The following is a 15,142-nucleotide window of genomic DNA, read 5'->3' as shown; positions in this document are numbered from 1 at the left end:
TGTATGACCTCAATCTAAGCTAAACTGTGTGGTATACATGGATATTATTTGTTTCAAGTACTTCCTCACATATTGACATTTGGATACATATTTCAATTAAGGTTTAAAACTTTTCAAGTGGATAGTTGATGCTCCATTTCAATTAATGAGAATTTATATTTCTTTGTTAAGAATTGAATACAAACTACTTTCTGTAAGTGTTTTGAATTGCTCAAGTGCATGGATATATTACAATAACAGGTATATGGATTTCATATTCAATTGTTTAAGTTAAACAAAAGCCTTGAAATGCGTGCATAGAGTATAAAAGATTTTTTTAAATTATTATGTGAGTGTGGGTTTCATAAAGGTTTGGATTTCACACTGTACATGTAGGTGTATGTTTTGAAGTGGCGTGTAGTATTCAGTTTTGACAATAGGTGGGGGAGGGAGGGGGGGGGGGGGTGGGTGGAAAAAAATTCCTTAACTGCAATGCCATTACTAGAGATGAGGGTGGAAGTAAGAGGGTAGGTTGGTAGGGAGAGGGGTGTATTCAGGAGGTCATACCCGCCCCCCCCCCCCCCCCCCCCCCCATCCTGAACATTTCTGCTATGTGCAATATTTGGCCATAACAAATAAAAACAACTTTTCTGGTGGATGTAGTTTTGGGGAAGAGGTCTGGTATAGAGGAATCACCTGGGCTAAAATGAATAACAACTCTATACAGAAAATTATTGCTTATGTGGCTATTTTTTAAATTTTTATCCCGAATTATTCAAATTTCAGCTGTCATTATTTTATTTTGGCTTCATCTGAGTAAAAGCAGAAACTTTCTTGATATCAAAATTTTGTGAATCATAAATGACAGCCACTCTCAAGGCAAGAAACTTCAATGCATTGTTAAAATTTAATTTGGTGTCTGTTGTGATTAAACTTTTGCTAGGAGTGGAATTTAAAAAAAAAATCATATTCAAAATGCCCCATCCATTGAATCATTCAAAACCCTTTTCAAAACCCATATTTTGAAACAGTTATAGTATACTGGAGGCACATGCAAGTAGTTAATTCCATTCAACTGAATTGTATTGTATTAGTAATATTCTATTTTATTTTGTTGCCTTTAAGCTATTGAACATGTTGAATAATTATACCGAGGTAGACAGTACCACCTGTGTGCTTTACACCTGTGTAAGGTGCCCTATAAATGTAATTATTACTACCATATTATTATTATTATTATTATCATGTATCCAAATCAGGATCAAAGTTGGTGACCATTCTTTGTGTGTATACAAAAGCATCACGTTTTACAATACTCATAGGGGATGTTGAATAATCCTCCAACATTTTTATCCATTTAGAATATACTTCCTCGGTGGCAATCTGTCATTGAATGCTAATCCCCAGATGGAATCTTTCCCAGTGTTTCAACTCTTCTGAAAGATATAATGAACAGATAGTATGGGCAAAATTATATCAATTAGATGCAATTGCCTAACAGACATCTGTCAGAGTGTGAGCAAGAAAAACCTGATAATTTGATAATTTAATATCAATGATTTGCCCTCTAATAAAAGGCAAGGGAGAAAAAAAATCAATTGGACAAGCATGAACAGCTGTAAATTGCTGACCACAATTATTTGTTTGAAGAGTAACAATCACAATGGTAGCCATTAATCAATATCTGTAGTTAGCTGATTTTTATATTGGTTTGACCGCAGTGGGTAAGTTCAAGTTCGATGTTCGGTGTAGGTGTTGAGAGCTTGGAAAGGCTGCTGAACCGAGCTCCAACACCAGCGGTCAGTTTAGAAGGACGATACTGAACACTGAGGGACGTCACACCTTCATGCAAAATGTCTCAATGATGAAAGGAAAATTAGTGTAAAATATAGCATTCAAATTTCATCATACAGAATATAAAATCTAAAGTCATATTGAGAAATCAATAGAGGTAATATAATTTTCTTGAAAAACATATATAGCTCCAATGATTTACAGCTGTTTTGACTGTACAATGGATTCTACCTTGGCATGATCATGAGATTCGTGCCAGATGCCTGCATACAGTAGTTACCTGCGGTATGCTGCAACACCAACAACGAACTTGAAATCAAAAATTTTCCATTCTCTAGGGGTTGGTGAAAGGGGAAATTACATGTAAACATCAACACCGATCGCGAGCATCGTTACAGCAGACGATATTGAACATCAGCCCTCAACACAGACCAGGCGCAGATTTTCGAACCCTTGTGTATAGTGTGTAGCTACATAAGTTTGTGATGCGTCATTTTGATGCGACATACAGATTCATTGGTGGCATGAAAAAAAGTCACCCTACTTGAAAGTCTACAAAGTGCAGAGTCTACAGACGCTGTACTTTTTAACCTCAAGTGACAAACCTAGAAGGGTTTGTATGATCAGCAAAACTAGGTACATGTTCACCAACATCTTGTCAAATGTTGTGTATTAAAGTTAACATGATTTCAAGTTTTAAACAATATTTGTGCAAACTTGTAATTAACGGTTTTGTGAAACTATGCCCAGTTGCTTTGATACCCAGTTTAGCAACCCAAATGACAAGGCAATAGAAATCAAAAAGATTTTTGTTATTATGAAGTCCGGCCGCCAGAGGTTTTAACCCACTCTAGGCAGGACATTTTTAGAGCTGGATTGATCACCTTTCCCTTTAATATCAAATTGGCAATACCGGTACTGGTATTTTTCTCTTTTTTGTTGTTACATATTTCTAATAAAAAACACTGTATATTGAAAGGAATAGAAAGGAATACATGAAAAGGTAAAGAGACTGCCATTTCTTATAGGAAAAACAGGGATTCTGATCTTTTCATTTCATTTCTGGGACCAGTTTGAGAATTTAAACGCTTTCTGTTGGAAAATTCATGAGTTAAGACCCTATATCTGACTCTTCATGAACAAATATGGACACGGTGCTTATAGAAGTGTTAGCACTTTCTATACATTTCATGTGATGTATATTTATTATACAGCTCTGTTATTGTGACACCAAAGTTATTGAGCTGCACCACAAAATGCTGCCAATTTTCCCTAAATGAGTTAAACTCATCAGTAGATCAGACAAGTATACAGTCATTGGCAGCAAGGTCAAGTTGGTGTCATCGAGTCCACATTACCCAGACAACACAAGGAATGGAAATCTTGTCATCTCTGCAGTTCTATTTTCCAGATGTTAAGAGGAGTCAGTGTGGAATGGGTATTACTTTTTTCTCTGTTTGTTTATTCCTATGCGTGAAGAAGTGACAATTACTTCTCAGCCATACTCGTTGAGTGGAGGCTTCGTGCATGTATCATGGGAAAATAATTTCAGTAATTGCCATCAGGATATCTCTTGTGCTTTAGGGTTATGAAGAGGGACCATAGAAAAGGTCAACATCGAAGTGGCCTTGTTTTTTCTCTCAAGGGCAAGATTGGCAAACTGTTCAAGTACAACATTTGTCTTTATCCATTCATTTGTACAGGACACCATAAAACAGAATCGCTGTCAAAAGAAAAACAAGGAAGCATGATTGCACTAGTTTGAGTGTAGTATCTCACAAATATTGTGTTGAGATCGCAATTTTATGTAAACAGAGCTCTTTTAATGTATAATGTGTGACTAGCCAACTGACGTATTTGAACAGTCATATTTTGGTCTTAGGGCGCGTTCATGCTTGATTTTGAAGGCAGAATGAGCGATTTGTAACGCTCATCGTAATCGCAGTTCCACGGTGCACTGTTCATGCTCACTTCTCCAGGCAATTCTCCTTGGGTGGCCTTCAGCTGGATTCGCAAATCTGTGTGCGCATGCTACGTAGACCCACTAGAGGTCAGTGCGTTGACCCCATTTAAACGCGTTTACAATTGTAAACGCATCTTTTTGTGAGGTTACGATCGGCGATCGTGATCGCTGTTTTTCGGTGATTCTACAAAAGTGAGCATGAACGCAATCGTGTTTTAAACTAAACGCGTAACAGATGCCTGATTCTGGCCGTCAAAATCAAGCATGAACGCGCCCTTAGAGTATACTGCAATATTGCTTGCGAAGCAGGCAAGCGGTTTGCTCTTAGACCCGCAAACGGCTGCTTCGCAAGCAATATTGCAGTGTGCAGTAATCAAAACATGTTTCAGTTTGGTTTGAGTGGTCTGCACCAGTGTTCTTCAAACTCTTCCGCATCTGTCTTGCTTATACTATTTTACAGGCAATTATTGTATCATAGACCTCCTCTTAACCTCTTGTACACATGTTTAAGGACTTATACAGTCTGTTTGTCTGTTTCTGTCTGTCTCTCTCTCTCTCTCTCTCTCTCTGTCTCTCTCTCTCTCTCTGTCTCTCTGTCTCTCTCTCTATCTATCTCTCTCTCTCTCTCTCTCTCTCTCTCTCTCTCTCTCTATATATATATATATACATGTATATATATATATATATATATATATATATATATATCCTCTGCTCTCTTACTCTCTCTCTCTCTCTCTCTCTCCTTATTCCTGGTCCCCTTTCATATTTTGTTCTTCTTCTTTTTTTTCTCATGTTTTTCTCTCCTTTATTACTTCATAAGAAGAAGGTGAAGGAGAAGAAAAAAACAACAAACAAACAAATTAATTAAATAATAAACAAAGAGAAGGAGGGAGAGGGAGGGAGGGAGAGGAGGGAGGGAGAGGGGGGAGGAAGGCGAAAAAGAACAAGAACTAAAACAAGGAAAGAGGAAAAAGCAGAAGAAGCAGGAAGTTCAGAAGAAAAGAATGTAAGGAAGAAGAATGAGACGAAGAAGAACAAGAACAAAAGGAGAAGAACAAACAAAGAGGGTGAGAAGAAGGAGGAGAAAGAAAAAAATCAAGTAGAAAAAGGAGGTAAGAGGTCACCAAAGTCAAAGGGCCAACTCTGCATCAGTTATTATCACTCACTGCTGAAGAAGGGAAAAGGCTAAAAAAAAATTGCAAGTTGTTTTGAAGAATAAATTGGCCGTTGACAGGTAGGATGAACCCTTTCCTCTTAAGTGGGCCACACAGTGTAACAGCTGTGATCCTCGCTGCTTGCTTGCGCTTCCAGTTGTTTACAAAAGCTACATTCACACGTACCAGTAGCTTTAAACTTTACATTTGCGAAACTTCAAAGTAAAAAGATGATCACCAGGGTTAATATTAAAAAGGGACTGAAACGTCAAGTATTTTCAGTTAACCGCAAGCTGGGGAAAGCATTCATGTTAAAGGGCAATCCAACCCTTGTAATTAGTTGATTTGCATGAAAGCAGAAAAATAATAGAAACAGAATGGCAAAAGTTTGAAATGAATCGGATCAATAGTAAGGAAGTTATGAATGTTTGAAATGTATGATATCACTAAGTCTATGCGAATCTCAAATTGGTATGGTAGTTTGGTTTGTAGTGGATTGTGACGTAGGACGTGAATAAATCTCCCATTTGCTGGGTACACAAATATCTCTAATTTCTGTTTTTCTCGTAAATTCCGTCTCTCTTGGGGCACCACTCAAAATACGTTATTGCTAGCATATTATTATAGGTCCTCTAAAAGGAATAGACCCTCCTGAGCCCTGAACTTTTGAACAATTTAAATTTTAGTAATTTATATGTTGAAACAGATGGGAAAGTAGACCTGCACTACTTCACATTGACGTATAGTGATTACAACTTTCAGAAATGTATAGCTTTCTTACATTTACTCAGATTTAATTGAAACTTTTATCAGTTGATACTCTGATGTTTCTGCTTTCGTTTTAAATAGAATAGTTGTCTATTTGGGTTGGATTTCCCTTTAACTACAAGCTGTCTTAACCTCAAAGTTAATTTCATCTGCATAGCACATAGCGTAGCTGTCAATGTTTGTAACCTCAAGGTCCCTAACTACAAGTTCACTTTGAAGTTTAAAACCACGACCTCAACTAAAAGTTAACGGACTGTCGAGAAAACCTCGCTAAAGTCAGATAAAGAGAGTTCTGGTCATGAGATTCCATTGTGAAAGAAATTGGCTGGAAGCAATTATGAAAAAGGTGACAACTTAGTAAGTGAGAATCAATGTACACTGAGGTTTTTGTATACCTAGTCAAATAAATGAGATCGTAATTAGGATTTGCGCATGGGCAGATAAAGGTAATTCGTTCTCAAATTGTAAACCCATTGAGACAAATCCTGGTATCGGGCTCATGAAAGTTATGTAATCAGTATGCACCGACAATACACTTATCTAATACACAGCTAGAAGTATTCTTCTGAAGAGGCAAACAAAAGATATTCATGAAGCACCTCCATCACTTTGGCAGTAATTATTCTAAAATGTACAAGTGAAATGTATCCATCGTGTAAAAGATCTGTGGATATTTTGGGGTCATGCGTTCCGAAGCTATTTACGAACTGGCTTATTAAAGGAAATTGACACAGTCTTGCAGACGGTCACATGGACTGCACATAGAACCATATATGGACTACACATGCATGTATGATGAAAGTCTGCTCCAAACTTTTGAGCTATTTCTAGTCATAATTAGAATTCTTTTCAGTGGAAATTTTTACTATGATATTCTTTCAATTTAATACACAAACAAAAATAACTTTTCTTTGTTATCAATAAAATTATGTGTTCTTTATGTAAGTATTATTCAATAAATAAATAAAGTGGTAAACAAAACCAAAAAAGCTGAAAAATGATATTTCATTATTACCATAACTCAGTCTGCTCTTTAGGTCGGTATCTCTTCTGCCCCCTCCCCCTCCCCTCATTTGTACACCTAACACAGGTATGAATTGTCGTCTCTTGCAGACCATTCCTTTCTATTTCATCTTCTCTACCTGGTAGGCATTATTTAACCAGTAGCAGAGGCCTGTTTCTAAAAAGATAGCTACAACGTAATGTAGTTGAGTTAACTAATTTGCATCCATTTGCATAGGGTACCACTACCAGGTGCATCAGGTAGGGTTAGGGTTAGGGTTGTGGCTATTTTTAGAAAGACCAATTTAAATGATGCCTACCACTGTACTTGCTCTTGTCCCACGAAACTTTAGGCCTGAAACTAGTAAACTACACAATTCAATTTTCGTAAATGTCAAATTAAGAGTATGTGTTTGAAGACTACCAGTACCATATTGAAGTCACTTCTATCATTTTCTGAATTGGAACCCATCTGTCATGTCATATGTACGTGGCCAGGTTCACATGAGAGCCTATAAATATTAGGGTTTAGCTTGTGGGTTAAAACTGTGAAGGTTCATAGAAGGGAGATGAGAGTTGAGGTAAGGACCATATGGACACACATACATTTAAAAAAAACTTTTAAATAATATTCCACGTTTATATAGCGCTTAATAAATCAACGATGTCTCTAAGCACTTTACAGATATATTATTACCCCAGTCATTGGATTCAGGCTTGGCCGCACACTATGTATGCACATTCTCCACTCCCTGGGGAGCATTCTAACCAGGTGCCATTTTACAGATGCTCACAATGCTGAGCAACCGACATTAACATTTAACACCTGGGTGGAGAGTGGCAAATATAGATTAGCGCCTTGCCAAAGGATGTTAGTGCCGAGCTTGGATTTGAACCCCGTTCCTTGTGATCTACAGTCCAGTGACTTAACCCCTAGACCACAACACCTCTACAGCATTCTGAAAGATTTAAGCCTTGAGTGAATATGGTAAACATGCAAATTTTGAGCAACATGGGATTCTCACTCGGTTTATCCAGCTTGGAGTTATAATGACTGCTTGCTGGGCTTGTAGTAATAAACTTCAAGCACTCATTGTGTCGATGTCATTTTAAACCCATGCCGTTTCTAGTGGGTTGTTTAAACTTGGAGGTTTCACTGACTTAACGTTCAAATTTATCACAGTGCTGTGCGAACATTGCTAATGATAGATGGTGGTTGCAGACTCCAAATGTCAATAAACTTTTTCCTCCATGCATCAGTAAAATTCTACCAATAACATACTGCAAGCATTAACCAGGTTAAACTTTAAAAGCCTGCTTTTTTATGAATATGGGTCATGGTCTCTTGACATAGTCTTTCCTCTGACATGATTCATCTTCCTCATCATGGATGACATTGGAAAATATGTAAAGAGGCCAGGGTTTGGGGTGACCTTTAAGCCTGTGGAGAATAAGAATCTTCTAAAAGTTTCAATGAATTAGATCCTCAAATTGGCACCGTTTTCTTTTTCTTTCACTCATACATCCTTTTAAGACTCATACGATGTTCATGTATACTTAGTTAATTTTCAATTGAATTAAAACTAAAAGTATTTCAAAATAATTGCCTATTTGTACATGAAGTAGATTATAAATTGCATTTCATATTGCCAAATTAATGAATTCACCAATAGGGACTCAAGTTTGTCTATCTTTGGAACTCTTTCTCGTCATACCGGTATGTGTAATTCATTGCATGCAGAATCAAAACATATTGCAAAAACGTCATTAAAGGTGAGGTTGAACTACTGTGGGTTAATGTAGATATCTGCTTGCCGGATGTCATCCGTATCACCTTGCGTTCAGACTTCCAGCATTCATCGTATAGCAGCAATACGAGTCTTGTACGAAATTTGTCCGAGTCTGAATGTTGTATCAAGAAACATCCTATAGAAAAACGTATGTTCGAGCGTAATTTCAAATGAAAAATCTATATAGAATCGAGGTCCTGCTCTAGTCTCAATGTTGTAGGGTATGAAAATCGTACAAGTGGGCAGGGCTTATCGTGAGCACGCACTAATGATTGGCCAGCTGTCGTGTCAACTGACCTCGTCAATATCAGTTTCTTTTTACAACATTGTTTTGCTCCTTTCATTATATGATGATTCTTTATACAACGTTACTTTATGCGACGTTACTTTATATGACGTTTCTTTATACAATGTTTCTTAATACGTTTTTTGTATGTGATCCGAACAAGCTGTCAAACAGGCCAGGACCAGATGGTGTTATGATGCGGGCCGATCTGGATGAAGTGATGGCTTCATACCACTGCACTCCACTAGCTCTCATCGTAACTGTGACGACAGCCAGATAGGAATCAAATTGCTCGCTGCATCCACACACTGCCTGGTTCCAATCCTCTTGCGGTTTGACGTCAGCTTAGATTGATGAATGTTGAAAAATTATGTTAAAATTGTGCTCAATTTTGATAAGTTGCCACTTGGTGTCTTTAGTCACTGTCTACTTAAGTCAAGTGGATGTTGAAAAAGTTAGGCAATGTAGCCTACAACCTGCATATGATGAGATATACATGTCAGGGATGCAAGTTTCCAGGCAATAGCCTGAATTCAGGCCCTGGCAAGGTATTTTCAGACCATAGTTTAGGCTTTTTTGTGTACAAAATAGCTCATTCTAGGTGATTTTCAGGCCCTCTGATCAATTCTAACTGGCATCCCTGATGTAGTAGTGTAAGAATTAATCTTGAGAGCAGTCAACAAATGAAGAAATGCATGGAAGCGGTGAGCCAATTAGCTCTGGTAATCTATAAAAATAAAAAAATAAAATACTTAAATATAATGTGAGAAAATCACATGTCTGTATACAACACCAAATCCTAAAAGAGCTCCCACAAATAGGAAATGAATTTTCACACTGGTGAGCACTCTCAATAGGGCATGCATACCTCTGCACAGGTGGTTCCTGGTGCTTCCAGTAAAAGCTCAGTCCTACCGCAAAACTGACCCTGGGTTATAAAATGTTTTCTTCAAGTTTATGCTATCAATTGAAGAAGAAGAGTTGAAAAGACAGGAGGAGGAGGAGAGGAGGAGGAGGAGGAGAAAGAGAGGAGGAGGGGGGGGGTAAAGGAGGAAGGAGGAGGAGGAGGAGGGGGTAAAGGAGGAGGGGGAAAGGAGGAGGAGGGGGAAAGGAGGAGGAGGAAGGAAAAGGAAGAAGAGGAGGTGGAAGGAAAAGGAAGATGAGGAGGAGGAAGGAAAAGAAGAGAAGGAGGAGGAAGAAAAAGGAAGAAGAGGAGGAGGAGGAAGGAAAAGGAAGAAGACGAGGAGAAACTAGATTGTATGAACATGGTCATCTTTTGGTTCCATCTGACCAGAGATGGTTTTTAGATATAACCAGTTGCTCACAGAACCATAACACATATATCTCTTTATCCAGCCCCTAATTAAGTCACTCTATATCCCCTACTTGTGATGCTCAACTCATAGTTTTCAATGTAAGCAGGTCAAAATACCATTACTGACCTTCTCTTAAAAAAAGATTTCATTTCAATTTTCAAGCACACATGAAGATTGCACATTAGCGATACAATGTATATATATATATATATATATATATTCAGAAGTTAATTGGAGGGTGACTGTGGCCCATGTATACCAACCTCTTCATAATTAGATTTAGACCAGGGCACCATTTCATGAAACTGTCAAACATATACATGTACAAGTTCACTGACATCCCATTGAAACATGTGTTAAATTTGTCTGCAAAATTGTACTTTTGACGGTTTTATGGAATGCTGCCCAGCTTGATAAGCATTGCTTAACAATGTTTCCAGTTTTACAAATCTGAGATGCATGGCCCTTTGGTTATCAGTGCCTGTGATATGGTGTAATATTGAAGCCCCCCCCCCCCCCCCCCCCCGCAAAAAAAAAGCGCTTCAAAATGATCAAGAAGTGCCTCAAAAAAGTAAAAATCTTTGAGTGTCCGGTTTTACCATACTCATTTTTCCCAATATAGTATATTGTTAACAAATCGTTGGGAAAAAGGTTTTTAAATCTTCTAATTCCAATCATAAATATCTTGATAATCAGATGGGTGAACGGCTTGTAAAAGTCTTGGGACTCCTGACTGACCTAAAGGTTTAAAATTATTAATTGCAGCATGAGCTAAATCTAGGATTTTTTTTTAGAGTCTGAGGCAAAGATAGTTAAGATACGCAATCCCTTTTAAGCTTCAGATTCTTGTATTTATTTTAATCCATTGACATTCAGAATCATGTACCTTTTCTGTGAATATTTCATAATTATCATGATTGTGAATACACCTAACAAAATATCTATATTGTGTAATAATTTGAACAGGTTGCATGTATAATGTGCATGTTACTTGTTAGAAGTAGCATACGGTTCCATGCATTGTTTGATTGTGGCTATTTCTTTGTCACTTTTTCATTTCAATTTGATGTTTCTCTTATTTTTTATGTGGGGGGGGGGGTGGGTTGAGTAAATTTATAAAAAATAAAATTAGATTGCAAATTTGTATATTTCTATACTTTTACTATACTTGTACTATTTTTTCTTATATTTTAAGCTACCGTATGCAGATACTTCAATTTCCTCCTATAAAGTTTGAAATAGTGCAAGCACTTTTTAATGAACCCTAGAGAGTGGAGTATATTTCTAGATATTTTAAGGCAAATAAAGTAAAGTAAAAATAACACATGGAAATTGTACTAGATGTACAAAGAAAAAAGCTGTATTGTTATTAAAGAAAACAAGCAATTAACCACAAGATCAGGATACTATTTTGTTGTACAAGTGTCTCCAAAGTAACTTGAATGAAAAATGTAAATAATACTACTGGATATTCAATATTGACGTAGCTAGAGATAACATTCTTTTTAAAAGGGAAAGGAACTTTTATTCCCTTGAAATACTTAGTTTTATACTTCACATTTATTTATGGTCGTAATTCACCCGAGATTCTGGGAAAATGCTATGTTCTCAGCAGTCGGGCTTCCAGCTCAATGACTATCAAATACTCAAAACAATAGTCTCTCCTTTCTTGTAAAGTAACTTGCACAATTGTTAAGATCAAAAATATGGATTTATATACGGTGGGTCGACATGAAATTGCATTGCGTGATAAATCGCAATAATACAATCAAGGCAAGGCTTTTGGGAGTTGCCAAGTCTTGTACCAATATGCATATGCATGGGGTCTCATTGTATAGACTTATCAAATCATGCTGTTAGAACAAATATTATGATAGTTTCTTTTATTGAAATAACAAGTGTTCTATTTACAGAACAAAGTTCAGCTCTGTTTTTCCATTGTTATCGCAGTATTTTTTAACAGCATGCCTGTAGACTTTATAACAAACGTTTGATGTGAGTGAGTGGATTTGCGTCATTAGGGGTATTATCATACTTATATGTTATGCCTGCATGGTGAACAAATATAAAGGAGGCACGATGGCTCAGTGGTAGAGCAGTGGTCTCCTAACCAGGTGGTCCCAGATTCTAAACCAAGTCAATGCGCTAGTGCCCTTTGGTGAGGCATTAATCTTCATTACCGAATTCCCTCTGAGAGAACTTACAGCTGTATGTCCCCTTGTTGCTTACTTACAAGCATACACATACTTTCCTAGCAGTCGGGTAAAACAAATGGTCAAACCAAACCATATTTGCTCTGGTGATTATTGCTTCTGGCTCTATTTCATCAAAGGTATAGGGTTAAGGTTAGGGTAGTCCAGATTCCGTCTATTTTATATATATTTTCTATTCTTCAATCATCTATGTCCTTCTCCCTTACACGCATCCCACACAGATTGCGCGACCCCCAGAAGTTTTTTTTTCTTTCTCTCAGCTGAATGGGCGCTCGACACAGAAACAGTCCAGGCAGTGGACTAGGGTTAGGGTTGCAATAGATTTTTAGGGTAGATTTAGGGTTAGGGTTAGGGGTCCAGGGCTGAAATTCTGTTAATGGATAACCTTCGAAACAGACCGTGGAACACCTGGTGCTGAAGCATATCCATATTACCATGGCCTAATACAGCAGGCCAGGCATGAGAAAATATTGATAACTCAGAAAGATTTGCATTGAATACACCTCCAGAGAGTTTTAGTGAGTTAGCCGTCAGCCCCTCCCTTTTTTTTCTTCAGGTGGCACAGGAAGAAGATCGTATGATTGGTTTCTTTCAAATGTTTACCAGGGGATTTCCCTTTACACTTTCTATTTCACAATATTCTGAGAATGTTATCAAACTGGTGATTTCCTGCAGGTACCTTGTCAACAATTAAAGAACCTTGTACTCAACCCAAATATGTGCCAGGAGTGTAATTTAAGACAGACATGGTACATTACAAATGTTCATTATAATTACTACCGGTATTTGAAATGAGTTGACATTTTCTCAAAATGTTTAGCTTTCTTTGTTTCCCTCTCTTTCTGTCTCTCTCTTTCTTTCTTCTATTTTTCAATCTTTTTCTTTTTTTAAAGTCCTGATCAAAGATGTCTGTTCCTGTTATCACTGTTCATCCAGTGAATGTATTTAATTCAATCTATTTCTGCTAACTGTCATTAATATAATATATTTCTTTTAGTCTCTCGGCCTGAACTCATGAGCTGTAGATCCTGTGGGCTCTCGGTCTTCGAGGCCGATTTAGTTTATCCGTACTTTTCATTTCATTTGTTTTGTAAAGCGCTTAGAAACTGTACTTGTATACCAGCGCTATATAAATCTTAAATTTTTTTTTTTTTTCTAGTAAGACGACTTTTCGCAATTATCATCTCATTGCTGTATTTTCTTTTTCTTTTTCTTTTATGCAGATCAGAGATGTCGGTTCCTGCCATCGCTGTTAACCCTGTGAATGGATCTCGTCCATTCTATTTCTGCTGACTGTAATAAGATATATTGTCTTTGTATTCTCTGTGCGTGTGAAGACATATGTGAACATACTCCTGGGGAAGTTTCAAGGACCTGATGGTGGAAAAACCTTTAATGGATCATGTATAGGTGTAGACCAAAAAATCAGTCTATTTCGTCTGGGACTACATCTGGCTTCCCTGAATTCCATGGAGGAGTTTCAAAAGACAAAACTTTTTTTTTAAACTCCTCCCAGCAGACATATTTTTCAGTCTAGTATTGGTGTGTTGTTATGTTTTCTTGTAATCTTTAAGATACCATATATTTTTTTTTTTTTTATAGAAACCAACTTGTAAATGCACATTGGTTGATCCAAGACACAATATAAAACCCAACCTGTCATGCGATATATACTAGAAAAAAGTGGGCTCAAATTTGTGTTTGTTTGCCAACTCCCACCCCCCCCCCCCCCCCCCCGCAAATTGTATACCAGGTAGTAGAAGTAGTAGAGGGGAATAGTCAAGGGACTATCATTTCCCTGATTTATGTAGAAACATGAGTGAGATTAATTTATTCTTCTCATCTTCTATGATCTGGACCGAAAGTTCTTTAGAGCAGGGTAATATTAAAGAGTCTATCACTTTTCCTAATTCATTTAAGAACATGATTGAGATTGATGAAGCCTGTGATGGTCCAGTAACTTTATTCAAAGGGTCGTTAGTGATGATAGGTCGTTAGTGACGATAGCTCATTTTAAAGACAGATGCTCCTATAACAAGCTCTTTAACCTATAGATACAGGGTTGTCATTATCATGTAGAATAATAAAAGGCAATCTGTCACACTGTTTTGTGGAGAACATCTAGTTTGATGACATGTGAATATGTAATATATACAATATCAATTATTTTGTCATTTACACCACATGCATGTATGTAAGTGCTCTTCAAATTGATAACATTTGGTGAACCACGATGTTGATAGTGGCAAGACTTATGGCAGGGGTCCAAAACAAATAGTGAGGGTCTATATGTACCAATACCGTATTGACATTTTGATATGTTGGGCATCTTGGCAGATTCTTACATTTGTATTTGTGTGTGGGGGTGTGGGGGGGGGGGGGGGAGCTGTGTGTACCTGTACAAGTCCTGCAAGTTTGGCCTAATTTAACAATGAATCAAGCCATCGCCGGCTGGTAGCAAGTAAGTAGGAGAAAGGTCGCATATTGCGTTGTGTGGTCACTGTGGTGGAGATTTAAATAGGCCAGATTCTGGACTAGTCTGGGGCCTGTTCATGAAAATTGTTACAAATGAATTAAACAACGCACAAAAATTACAGTGATAAACAACTGATATCCTCACATATGATTGGCTATGAGCAGTTTGGTCATAGATCCATGATAGTTGTTATAGAAAACTGTTATTTTTAAACAGGGTTCTGGGCTCATATTCATAAAACCTTTCTACGCCTACCGGTAGTTGTCAACTAGCTATGTACTATATAGCCTTGGTAATCAATTGACAACTAGCTCATGAAGGATTTATGAATATGGACCCTGGATTTTAATTAGCTAGCCCAGTACATCCACCTCCAGTCAAATTCTTCTTCAGGGTATTTA

At 37.4% G+C, this 15,142-nt stretch overlaps 1 protein-coding gene across 1 annotated transcript in view; it reads left to right on the top strand.

Moving 5' to 3' along the window:
- Window positions 1–14,931, top strand: part of LOC592151 (2-oxoisovalerate dehydrogenase subunit beta, mitochondrial) — a 39,982-nt gene extending 25,051 nt beyond the window's left edge. The window contains exon 11 of the mRNA XM_030995361.1: window positions 13,489–14,931. The gene's annotated coding sequence lies outside the window, so the exon portion shown is untranslated. The remainder of the gene's footprint in view (window positions 1–13,488) is intronic.
- Window positions 14,932–15,142: the final 211 nt, after the last annotated feature.

This window comes from Strongylocentrotus purpuratus, unplaced genomic scaffold (assembly GCF_000002235.5).
Source record: "Strongylocentrotus purpuratus isolate Spur 01 unplaced genomic scaffold, Spur_5.0 spur5_scaffold_21, whole genome shotgun sequence".
In the NCBI taxonomy this organism is placed as follows: Eukaryota; Metazoa; Echinodermata; class Echinoidea; order Camarodonta; family Strongylocentrotidae; genus Strongylocentrotus; species Strongylocentrotus purpuratus.
This window is presented reverse-complemented; position numbering and strand designations above follow the sequence as displayed.